This window comes from Myxine glutinosa, chromosome 14 (genome assembly GCF_964187855.1).
Source record: "Myxine glutinosa chromosome 14, kmMyxGlut1.1, whole genome shotgun sequence".
Classification (NCBI taxonomy): Eukaryota; Metazoa; Chordata; class Myxini; order Myxiniformes; family Myxinidae; genus Myxine; species Myxine glutinosa.
Genome location: NC_136274.1, coordinates 30,564,385 through 30,577,845, shown reverse-complemented (window position 1 = coordinate 30,577,845; position 13,461 = coordinate 30,564,385).

Sequence of the window (13,461 nt, the reverse complement as noted above, 5' to 3'; positions counted from 1 at the left end):
TTTGTATGGGAGATGACTTGAGTTGGTGGTGAACAGCTGTCTTGAACACCTGGGGGAAAGAATGAGATTGAAGAGAGTGTGGAAGGTGGTTCCACAGGTGGAGGAAAAAGAGGAATAAATGAGTGGAGGTGAGCAGTTTGACTGCATGGAAAGAGATTATAGGGAGGGGTATAGGATTGGTAAGGGGTGCATCAGAGAGAGATGGAATGTTAGAGTCATCCATTGTGGAATTAGAGGAGAAAAGAGAACCAAAAAGAGCTGCTTTATCAGTCGGAGAGACAGCTATAGTATCATCAGAGCGGAACCGCGAAGGAAAGGAAGAGCGACAGATGTTGTTGGAGATACTTTTAGTTAAGGACCAGAAAGATGTATTAGAGGAAGAAGATGAGAGGTTGTCACATTTCTTTTGGATAAAGGAATGCTTCGCCTCACGATTGACATGTTTGCAATGATTTCTAGCACATATGAAAACTGTGAGTGTGAGTCGGAGGAAGAAAAGTGTTTCCATGTCCGATATGCCATATCCCTTGCACGAATGGCCGCAGAGCAGGAATTATTGAACCAAGAGTTGGTAGGAGAGATGGAATTGAAAGAGAAGGTGATATTAGCCTCCATTCCTGCTACAATAACTTCAGCTGTACGTTCAGCAGAGATAGAGGCATCGGCCGAGGAGAGGCGGAAGCCTTCCCAGTGAAAGTCAGAAAAGAAGTCTCGCAAGCCAGTCAAGTGAGCGCTTTTGAAATTCCAATACTGGCATTTAGTCGAGCAGTCGGAGAAGGAGTGGTGGTAAGTAACGTGATGTTCACAAGGTTGTGGTCAGAAGAACCAATTGGAGGTGCAATTGTGTAGCTGTAACGCAACGGATTGGAGGTGAAGAACAAATCCAAAGTATTGGAAGAGTGGTCATGACGATCTGGGATATGGGTAGGGTGGGTGATAATTTGTTCCAAATCATTGATAATGGAAAATGTAAGAGCTTCAACTCCCCCCAACATCCATGTGGGATGATTTCAACCACTCCCTGTGATGTACATCGAAGTCTCCTAAATAGAGGAATTCTGCTCGAGGGTGTTCGGATGTCATGGTCTCATGGCAGGAATCAAGATAGTCAAAGAAAGCTGTGAAGTTTGTAGAGTTGGGAGACCAGGAAGTGAAACAGAGAAAAATAGTGATGGTCAGGAGACAAATCTTAAGCCAGATGACATCAAAGTTTGGAGATTCGAGGTCCGCAAGGCGTACAGCAGGTGTGTTGATGTTTGAGTAGACACACACTCCTCCTTTGAAGCGGAATCATGAGTGAAGATTGTAGTTTGAAATGTTAAAGGAGTTAAGAAGAACATAATGTGACAATTGGGTCTCTGAGAGAAGCAATATATTAGGAGAGATACTTGCTGGACCATGTTCAACAGAGGAAAGATTCGAAGAAAGACCACGAATGTTGGTGAAATGAATTGAAAAAGTCATTATTCAAAAGGCAAGGATCTTGGGAGGGACCGATACTACGCCCTTCTTCTCGTTGGCAGCAGAGACAGGCAGGTCACTGGAGATTCCTTGCACCCCATAATGCCGGGAATTGAGGGCCATTGGTTTTTCAGACTTTTTCATATTTAATTGCACGATGTGAGGAAATGAGAGGAAAGAGAAGTAAAGAAGAGAGAATTTAAAGGTGAGGAGTGAAAATGAGTAAGAAAAGTGTGTGATGAAAAGTGTGTGATGTTTGTTTGCAAGAGAGAGATTGAAGCTGGCCCGGTAGCTATAGTTTGAGTGAGACAAAGAAAGTTTAGCAATCCTGATATGGAGAGTGTAAGATGGTTCCGGGCATCACTTTGACACTCCTAAGTCCGAACGGTAGTACCACTCTGAGCGGTTGCTGTCTACAACCTACTACCTGAGCCTCGTCCTGGTGGCGGAGTTACACGGTACATAGGTGCGATCACGGAAACTCAATTTCTCACTCTTTGTGTACTGCCTTTACACCTCCCAAACTCCATGAGTACCTCTGGCTACAGTGTCCCCTCCACTCCCACCTTTTGTTTATGTGTGTTGTACCGTCCACCAAACAGTGATGACTCCATTTACATTTCGCTGTCTGACAACATGGACCAACTTCTATCCACTCATCCCAACTTTCTCTTCCTCATATGTGGCGACTTCAACTGTCGTCACGCCAGCTGGCTGGGTGTGGGTTCCTCTCTCACCAGCCATGGCACCTCAGCAAAGGACTTCTGCGACTCACTGGGACTGACACAATCTGTCAATTTCCTGACCGGGATCTCAGTCAATGGAGTATCTTCTCTTCCAGACTTGGTTATGACAAACTTCCCTGCAAATGTCTGCTGCTCTTCTTCTGCTCCAATCGGTTCTTCTGATCATGTGCTTGTTAAAGCGGACATCTCTCTGGCCATTCTCAGAGAGCCTCCTCGGCACCGACGAGTCTGGCATTTCACTCAGGCTGACTGGCACGGTCTTCAAGCAGCCATCAATCATCTGGACTGGTCTCCCATCTCTACCACCTCTGACATCCATTCTTCCTGGGACTTCATCCAAAGCAAACTTCTCTCTCTCATGCACAGATTTATCCCATCTCGTCTTCAGTTGTCTTACCCTTCCTCCCGTCCATGGTGCACTGAATCTTGTGGTGAGGTTGTTGCCCTGAAACAACTTGCCTTCGCCTCATGGAAGGCAAATCCAACTGAAGGCAATCTCAGTTCCTTTCACAAAGCCCGGAACAAGTGTGTGTCTACCATTAACAGTCAGGTCAGTCTCTTGACTGCCACGGGTGACATGTAACCTAGTGCTACCTGCCGCATGGTCAGGTAGTCAGCGACTAAACCTACTACCCTCACTGGCTTGCCAATGGGGAGGGTGACTGTGACACCCTGCAGGACTAAAAACAATACCTGTTAAAGGACGGATGAGCTACCTTCGGGAGCCAACGACCATCCAGTCAGGAGATTTGTATCTCCTAAAAAACACCCATCTGGAAGGACTGGTTTCTTTAGGTAGTAGGTTGTCGATAGAAAACCTTTAGGGTAGTACTACCTTTCAGACTTAGGAGCATCAGAGTGGTGCCCGGAACCATCTTACACACTCCGTGTCAGGATTGCTGGTCTTACTTTCTGTCTCACTCAGATTATAGCTACCGGAGCTACCTTCAATCTCTCTTTCTTACAAACAAACATCATACACTTTTCATCATACACTTTTCATCATATACATTTCATCATACACATTTCATCATACACTCTTCATCATACACTTTGCATCATACACTTTTCATCATACACTTTTCATCATACACTTTTCATCATACATTTCATCATACACTCTTCATCATATACATTTCATCATACACTCTTCATCATACACTTTGCATCATACACTTTTCATCATACACTTTTCATCATACACTTTTCATCATACACTCTTCATCATATACATTTCATCATACACTCTTCATCATACACTTTTCATCATACACTTTGCATCATACACTCTTCATCATATACATTTCATCATACACTCTTCATCATACACTTTGCATCATACACTTTTCATCATACACTTTGCATCATACACTCTTCATCATACACTTTTCATCATACACTTTTCATCATATACATTTCATCATACACTCTTCATCATATACATTTCAGCATACACTCTTCATCATATACATTTCATCATACACTCTTCATCATATACATTACATCATACACCTTTCATCATATACATTTCATCATACACTCTTCATCATATACATTTCATCATACACCTTTCATTATATACATTTCATCATACACTCTTCATCATATACATTTCATCATACACCTTTCATCATATACATTTCATCATACACCTTTCATCATATACATTTCATCATACACTCTTCATCATATACATTTCATCATACACCTTTCATCATATACATTTCATCATACACCTTTCATCATATACATTTCATCATACACCTTTCATCATATACATTTCATCATACACTCTTCATCATATACATTTCAGCATACACTCATCATATACATTTCATCATACACCTTTCATCATATACATTTCATCATACACTCTTCATCATATACATTTCATCATACACTCTTCATCATATACATTTCATCATACACCTTTCATCATATACATTTCATCATACACTCTTCATCATATACATTTCATCATACACCTTTCATCATATACATTTCATCATACACCCTTCATCATATACATTTCATCATACACTCTTCATCATATACATTTCATCATACACCTTTCATCATATACATTTCATCATACACCTTTCATCATATACATTTCATCATACACCTTTCATCATATACATTTCATCATACACTCTTCATCATATACATTTCATCATACACTCTTCATCATATACATTTCATCATACACTCTTCATCATATACATTTCATCATACACTCTTCATCATATACATTTCATCATACACCTTTCATCATATACATTTCATCATACACTCTTCATCATACACTTTTCATCATACTTTTCTTACTCATTTTCACTCCTCACCTTTACATTCTCTGTCTTTTATTAGTCCCCTACCGGTGGACACCGTAGGGAACTATAGGTTTGCACTCCGTCCCTCCGTCTGTCAGTCTGTCGGTCCGTCAGTCCGTCAGTCCGTCGCGCAAAGAACAGTTTTCCGGACTTTTTTTTCTAAACTGTTAATGCTAATGATTTCAAACCTGGCACGTGGTTTCCTTATGATAAGTTACAGATCGAGTTCGAACTTCACGACGTTTCGATCATTTTTGACAAAGTTATGGCACTTTGAACTTTGGTAATTTCCTCAACAGTTTTCCGGACTATAATTTGGAGTGCGGTAAGTCATAATGCTGTGTTCTATGACAGTGCTACCCAATGCCGGTAGGGGACATGTATTGCAGCACAATACTCAGAATGCTTGTTTATCTTTCCTCATATTTGTCAATGCAGTTATTAGTCCCCTACCGGTGTACACCGGAGGGGACTATAGGTTTGCACGCCGTCCCTCCGTCTGTCAGTCCGTCAGTCCGTCAGTCCGTCAGTCCGTCAGTCTGTCAGTCCGTCACGCAAAGAACAGTTTTCCGGACTTTTTTTTCTATACTCTTAATGCTAATGATTTCAAACTTGGTACATGGTTTCCTCATGATAAGGTACAGATCAAATTCGAACTTCACGACGTTTCGTTCATTTTTGACAAAGTTATGGCACTTTGTTTATTCTCGAGTTCTCCTCAAGCCGCACCGCGCGCCCTCAGCCTCGTCTCGCGAACGTCAACAGCGCGACACAGCGCGTGCTTTCGGGAGGGGCGGAGCCAAGCCGAGCAACATATATATATATACATCGATCATTGATCGTCAACCGGAAAATATAAGAAATTACTGATATTTAGCGACTCGAAAGGTTCTTTATCAACAACTTATTTTGTCGTGCTTCTGCTCACCTGTCTGCAAGGTGTATAAATCGAAGTCCCGAGTGCGAATCACAGGTGAGCCTGTCCTGAGGTAATTAGCGATTGGGAACGATTCAGAACCTGTGGGTAAATAACCCTTTGGTAATTTCCCCAACAGTTTTCCGGACGACAGACTGCCGGTAGGGGACATGTATTGCAGCGCAATACTCAGAATGCTTGATTTATTTAAGGCCTGGCCTCAATGAGGATTATATACTATATAGTCCATCAATGGAGCCTTCAACGTAAAAAAAAATTGTTATGCAAACATATTACAACAAAAACAACAGACAAATATTTAAACCTGTTTATCAAGAATGACAGATCTAGCTGGGAGCAACGGAGGGAGTAATTAATGTTGTCACCACCATGACTCGGTATATGTCTCCTTGGGAGACCTCGACAGGATCAGGTAAATCTCCTCTGGGTGACCATCTTGACTCGGTATATATCTCCTTGGGAGACCTAGACAGGATGGGATAAATCTCCTCTGAACCTCTTCCTTGGAGAGTACTTGGACACCAAACAGGGGCAGCATACTCAAGGAATATACATCCAGAGCAGAGTAAAGTTTAACGAGTCTGTGAGCATCGTTACAATTAACCAGTCTTCTAATAAACCCAGTCATTCTGGTTGCTTTTGAGCCAACTGTGTTAACAAGGAGCTTCCAGGTAAGATCCCTGAAAATGGACAAGTCCAGATATTTGGAATGGTCAGTGATTTCACGAGTTTGAGAACCTATTGTGTAATCTGGTTTGGCTTGGTTTCTAGAATGAGTAAGGGTCATCAATTTACATTTATCAACATTGAGTTTCATCTTATTGAGAGAACATCAAATGTCGATCTGATGTAAATGATTCTGCAGAGGGAGTTCATCGTCTTGACCAAAGATAACTCTGTACATTACAGTGTTATCAGCATACTGTCGTAGGTTATACCATCACAGAATGGCAAGTCAAAGGCAAAAAGACTAAAAAGCAGGGGCTCGAGAACCGACCCCTGTGGAACACCTGAGGGAACAGGGGCCCAGGCTGAATGTGCCCCACAGGCTTGGTAGGATTGAAACCACTGCAGGACTGAACTGCAGATTCAATATCTATGCAGTTTGTCAAGGAAAACACCGACCAACAGCATTGGACCAATCCAAGAATACGACATCAATACGAGGGTGGTTGAGGGTCTCCAAGGTTTTGGCCCAGTGGTGATAAATTGTAGTGAATTGTGTGATGCAAGAACGTTTTGGGAGGAAACCATGTTGGCAGTCTGAAACAAGGTCACATCTGTACATATTGTCGTGTCCAAGCTGTTTATTAACACGGACCACTGGACGGATGGACCTTACTGGCTGTTACTTCCTTGGATGCATCCGATTAATGGCGGCTTTGCGCACGCAGGAATCGCAAGAAACACACGAGACTCTTTGATCTTTAAAACGGGGTTTACTCCAGAACAAAGAACCAAGGAAGACTGACCCAACAGAGGTACGATGACAGGATGGGAGGGGAAGAGGGGGGGGGGGGGGGGAAGAAAATGGGGAAACATGTAGTCAATAGATAAATTATTTACAAGAGGATATAAATGGAAGGTGCCTCACACCAGATTCGTTTACAGAAGGGAAAGGGTAACGAGTACAGGAGGGCCTTAGCTCTCTGTGGGGACATTGAAGGTGGTGCTGAAGCAGAAATGAATTAACAACAAAGTCGGTGAAGGTGAGGCGGAGCAGGAGGAGAGTGATAGGGGAGCAGGCGGACGGTGAGGCATGGAAAAGGAGGAGAGGGAAAGGGGGCAGGAGGAGAGGGAAAGGGGGCAGGAGGAGATGGAAAGGGGAGCAGGAGGAGTGTGAGAAGGGGGCAGGAGGCATGGACGAACAAGACGAGCTGGTGACAAACCACATGGTCAGGACGACGACCAGGCAGACGAAATGGGAAGCAGACGATGGAGCAGGAACATGAGCAGGCGAGCAGGGCGATGAAGCAGGCATGGCAGACAGAGCATCCGTTTCTCCTCAGGTCAGGCAATACAACAAACGGGCTAGCAGGAATGACGAAGGCGCATGGGGCAAACAGGGACACGAGCAGGCGGGCAGGAAGAAAAATCAGGAACAGGAAAAATGACCAGAAGAGGCAAGACACGCGCAGGAGGAGGAAGGCAAAACCATTCCTCTTCAGGAGCACCAAAACTGTCGCCCTTCTGAGATTCACCCACCGTGTCTTGGCGCATACGATCCGAGAGCCCCAAAACTTCTCCCCTCGCTCTCCAGACAGCACCGCCCCTTGTTAGGCAATCCAAGCTCCTCCCTTCCGGGTGTGACAAAACTTCGCCACTCGGGAGGCAATCATCCCTTCTCTCTCTAAGGCTACCCCCAGTCCACACCCGGTGACGTGAGAGGAGGCTATACGTGTTCCCTTAACCTTAAACCCTAACTATTCGTTACAATGCATCACCCTTCACATGATGCACATTTAAACAGGACAATCCTTACTCTCCATTTCCCTGGTTATGAAATCAAGATTGGCTAACTACCCGAACACGGACCATACCACTCCATACATTTCCATCTGTACTACAGGGTTGTCAACCCCCTCTCCCCTTCAAACATAACAATATGATTTGGCAACAATGTTTTCAAGACATTTACTGACTGGGAGCAGAGTGAAGTTGTTCTGTCATTGGATGGATTTATCAGGGCTTCCCAATTTATATATTGGAACCACATTTGCAAGTTTACATTCAGACAGGACCTCTCCTGTGGCAACTGAGAGGTTAAAGATCATACCTGGTGGGTAGGTTAACCTGTCGGTGGAAAGTTTGAGGAGCGCAGGGAATAGTCATTTATTCTGCCACACACGGTTCAGCTGGCTAAAGGTTGACGAGGCGAGGCCCATACATCATTGAATGTCAGGTGAGGAGTAACCCTTGGAGTCTATGCCACATTCAAGGTACCTGAACTTCTCCATTGCTGCAACGGTCTGTCCTGCAACGATGACTGGTGTTGAAGGTGCGCCGGTGCATATGTTCTGAACCTTGTTTTTTTTTTAGAAGAACAAAAAAAATATCTCTCGGGAATTTCCCCGGCCTTTCCACTAATTCATTATATATGCAGGAATTTCACTACCATTTCATTTCGTCGCTGCCACTTTTTATCACCACCCTTCCTCTTGGGAAAGTTAACATCTGAAAGTTAACTACCCCACCCCATCCTCCTGGGGTATGTTCCATTATTATTCACCTTTCTATCGCTTGCTAAACCAGCTGTTCCTTATGTTGGAGTGCTAGATTGAGTGCTTAAGCCACTTGGTGAGTGCTCTACATGCTTATTGGTAATGGAGCACACTACTGCTCCCTCCTCTTGCTCTGCCACCTCCTCCACTTCCCTCTTCCCATCCTCCTGCTCTCCCTCGCCTGCCTCTTGCTCCTCCTCCCCGTCCTCCTGATCCCCTCTCACCCTCCTCCTGCTCCCCTCTCACCCTCCTCCTGCTCCCATCTCACTCTCCTCCTGCCCCCCTCTCACTCTCATCCTGCTCCACCTCCTGCTCTCACTCTCCTCCTGCTCCACACTCACTCTCCTCCTGCTCACCTCTCACTCTCCTTCTGCCCGCCTCTCACTCTCCTCCTGCCCGCCTCTCACTCTCCTCCTGCCCGCCTCTCACTCTCCTCCTGCCCGCCTCTCACTCTCCTCCTGCCATCCTCTCACCCTCCTCCTGCTTCCCCCTCACTCTCCTCTTGCTTCCCTCTAACTCCCCTTCTGCCCCCCTCTCACTCTCCTCCTACCCCCCTCTCACGCTGCCTCCTTCCCCCCTCTCACGCTGCCTCCTTCCCCCCTCTCACGCTGCCTCCTTCCCCCCTCTCACTCTCCTCCTGCCCTCCTCTCACCCTCATCTTGCCTCCCTCTCACTCTCCTCCTGCTCCACACTCACTCTCCTTCTGCTCCACACTCACTCTCCTCCTGCTCCACACTCATGCTGCCTCCTTCCCCTCTCACTCCCCTCCTGCTCTCACTCTCCTTCTGCTCCACACTCACCCTCCTCCTGCTCCCCTCTCATCCTCCACCCTCCTCCTGCTCCCCTCTCACTCGCCTCCTGCCCCCCTCTCATCCTCATCCTGCTCCACCTCCTGCTCTCACTCTCCTCCTGCTCCACACTCATCCTCCTCCAGCTCGCCTTTCACTCTCCTCCTGCCCCCTCTCACCCTCCTCCTCCCCACCTCTCATCCTCCTCCTGCCCCCCTCTCATCCTCCTCCTGCCTCCCTCTCATCCCCCTCCTGCCCCATTCTCATCCTTCTCCTGCCCCTCCTCACCCTCCTCACCCTCCTCCTGCCCCCCTCTCATCCTCATCCTGCCCCCCTCTCATCCTCATCCTGCCCCCTTCTCATCCTCCTCCTGCCCCCTTCTCACCCTCCTCCTGCTCCCCTCTCACGCTGCCTCCTGCCCCCCTCTCACTCTCCTCCTGCCCCCTCTCACTCTCCGCCTGCTCCCCTCTCACTCTCCTCCTGCCCCTCTCTCACTCTCTTCCTGCTCCACACTTATGCTGCCTCCTTCCCCCCTCTCACTTGCCTCCTGCTCTACCTCCTGCTCTCACTCTCCTCCTGCTCCACACTCACCTGCCCCCTCTCACCCTCCTCCTGCTCTCACTCTCCTCCTGCCCACTCTCATCTCACTCTCATTGAAATGAGACTGGCCAACTAAAAAATTGCTTGATATAAATTGAATGTTACATTTTGAACACAGATTGGAATACGAAAACGAAAATAAACCTGCCGTTTAACAGTACTTTATCTCTGAATTCATCCTGACTGTTGTTGTTGTTGTTGTTGTTGTATAAAGGACACACACAACAGGCACAAATAACTAATGTAACACGTTAGATGGGGTGGTGTAATAGACACTGCGTCAGTGCAGTAAATTCTGTAATTAACTTTTTATCTGACTTTTACAATCTTTTTTATTTAAATTTATTATATACTCGAACACTGTAGAACACAAACCGCCTTCTTATCACCTCTAAGAAACTCTATTTTAGCAGTACTTGGGCAGGTCAAATAAGGTGGTGTAGAAGGGTGGTGTACAAGGGCGCTAAGTTTCCAGAATATTTTTGGAAGAATCTTTAAAATTATTATTTTATTTAAATTGAAGTACAGGATGTCTCAGAATAATGTGGACACCTATCGTCAAGTAATATTTTGCATATTAATAACTGCAATATTATAACTGTGATGGCTTGAAGTCGTGACCACAATGGGTAACAGATGCCATTATCTCACTGTGCATATAGTACTAGCTAATGTATGAATTTGAGGAGGAAGAGAGGGACAGGTGCACGTACAGGTAGCTGTTTGCTCAGTTCGTTCCTGCCGAACCATTGGATAGGGCGAAGAGGACGTGGTGAATATCTCCCACGTTCGCCTTGATTTAACGCCACTCGACTTCTACCTGTGGGGTTACCTGAAGAATGTAACTCGGAGAACTTAGGCACGGAATCAAGCAATCCTGCGCGTCTATCTCAGCAGAAAATTTTGCTGAAGTTTGTCGCTCAGTTGTTTGCCGCTGCCATGAGTGCCTAGATATCATTGGTGGTCACTTTGAAAATTTGCAATAAATCAGGTAAGCAAATTTTTTTTGTTGCTAAATTACATGTTTTCTTTATTTAAATACGAAATATTGCTTGACGAAGGGTGCCCACTTTATTCATTCTGGGACCCTGTATGTACTTGAACACTGCGTGGGGGAACGTGTTCTATTAACGATCTTGTTTCGTTCATTTTTGCTTCCGGACATGAGGGTAGTTAAGGGACATCTATTTATTACGTCCGAAGAGAAAAATAAGGAGGGGCGATATATTGAGAAAAAGAAGAGAATATAGAGGAGGAGAGGAGAGAGAAAGCAAGATAGGTTGAGTGTGGGAGGGGGAGAGAAAGGAAGGGGTAAGTTTTCAATCCCACTCCTCCCTCCAGGTCTTTAAAACAGCTGTTCACCACCATCTCTGGTCTTCCCCCATCCAAAACCTTGATCTTTTCTACCCCCGTTAATTCACCCCAGATCCACTTTATTTTTTGAAATCCCGACTTCTTTCTTTCCTGGAAGTTCTAGCAGTGTCCATGTGTTTTATACCTTTCCCACCCTCCTCCCCCCCCCCCCCCCGCCTTCCCATGCCTCCTCCCTCCAAGCCCTCTCACTCCCACAGATCTTCCGTTGTCCCTGTTCTCTGCTGTTTTACTTGTGTGCTTCCCTCTCCCTCCCCATCTGGTCTCCCGCTCCCTTTATTATATGTTTTATGTGTCCGTTTGTTTTTCTGTGATTAATGTTAGCTCTTACACGAGCCTCAATCTTGTATGTATATATATATATATAAAAGTATAGAACACGAGAGGGGAGGAAGTGGGGGTGGAAACAGGTCGAAATTCTGCTACATTTACATGCACAATACATGGATGAATAATTGACTGAAATAATAAATGATAACAAGGGGAGGGAAAGCTGCATCTGCCAATCTCCTGTCGGTGATTTACAAACTGCAGCAAATGTTTTCGTGTGCATGGGAATTTTTGACAGATATTTACGTGATAAGAACAAATCGATGACGTCAGACTTGAAGTGCTATCGAAATGTGTGACTTGTGTGGGTTTTAAGGCTGCCTGGCTGCGGTTAGGAATGCGTCAGAGACGGTTTGCGGAACAAATTCTGTGGCTTTTTAGACCTACAGTGAAAGTAAGTTGTGTTTAGTTTGTATGTTCAAGTCTTGATTTGTTTTTGTTCTGTCCTTGTGCAGACACGTCGAATAACTGATTTCTTGGATGTCCGGAGGAGACAACTCGTCTTTCTCGTCTTTTCCCTCCATTGGAGAATAAATACTACAGGGTGAAAGGTGGAGTTTGAATTTGAACCCAGTGACCCGGACAGTCATTTCCCGAATATAAACTTCCCACACCACTCTACACGTGCACCTGAGAACAAACCTCAGCTGTTATTGCGTTGTTCCTCTTCGGAATGTCTTTTTTTTTCAGGCTCTATTTTTGCCGCACACCTTGATTTTACACCTCTGCGTTATAAATTTCAGCTATAACATATGGAAGTGTTGGAACTGTGGGAGAAATGGTTTACTTACTTTGTTTAAATATTTCGCCTGATCTGAATGAGAATGCAGATTAATCAGCAGCCCATAGGTCCACTGATTCTCTTACTATGGTCTGTGACAGTACTTTGTAACTGTGCAGTCACAAAGCCCCTAATGTGCCACTTTCGTAATTAGAGGAAAAAGTAAGGAACATTACTGTGTTTTATTAATTTCAGGATGCTGTTGTATTCTAGATTCCATGATGATAAATTGTCACGTCTGAGTGCCCGTTAACACGGTATACCTGTGCCGGAACCTTTTGTCCCGGAAAATGGCCAAATGGTCTACTACTGCACTGCGGCCCCCTACTGCACTGTGTTGTTATATTTTACTTAGGTTACCATTCCCCAAGGATCATTAAATTGAGCCGAAATTGAATGACGGCACACGCACGGGAAGCAGATGGCTTGAACACGTTTACTTACCTTTTAAAGGGTTTATTTGTAAAGAAAAGTACAGGGAAGAGTGTAGATGAGACACGATCATAAACGTTACGAACCAACCAAATCAAAAGAAGGAACTGGGGACAGCAAACTTATATATGATGATGAGAAATAAATAGTGAAACGTAACCCACTCTAGGCACCACAGAACACATTTTTACAACAAGATAACAATGCAGGCGGGGATTTCCCTTTGTCTATGATGTGCAGGGTGGACGCAGGACTTGATGCAGCCCGCTTTGGAAACCAAGTGCTAGACGACAAGAGCCAGTGACTAGATCAGTCCAAAGATGAAGAAAGCCAAAAACAGAGCACGATTAAGTGAACCAGCCACGAGGAGTGCCAGCGATGACCAGCCCCTCAACCAGCCCTCGTGGCCCTGTTTGTCCTTTCCAAACAAGGCCTCCTGTAAGGCAACTTCTTCTTCCTCC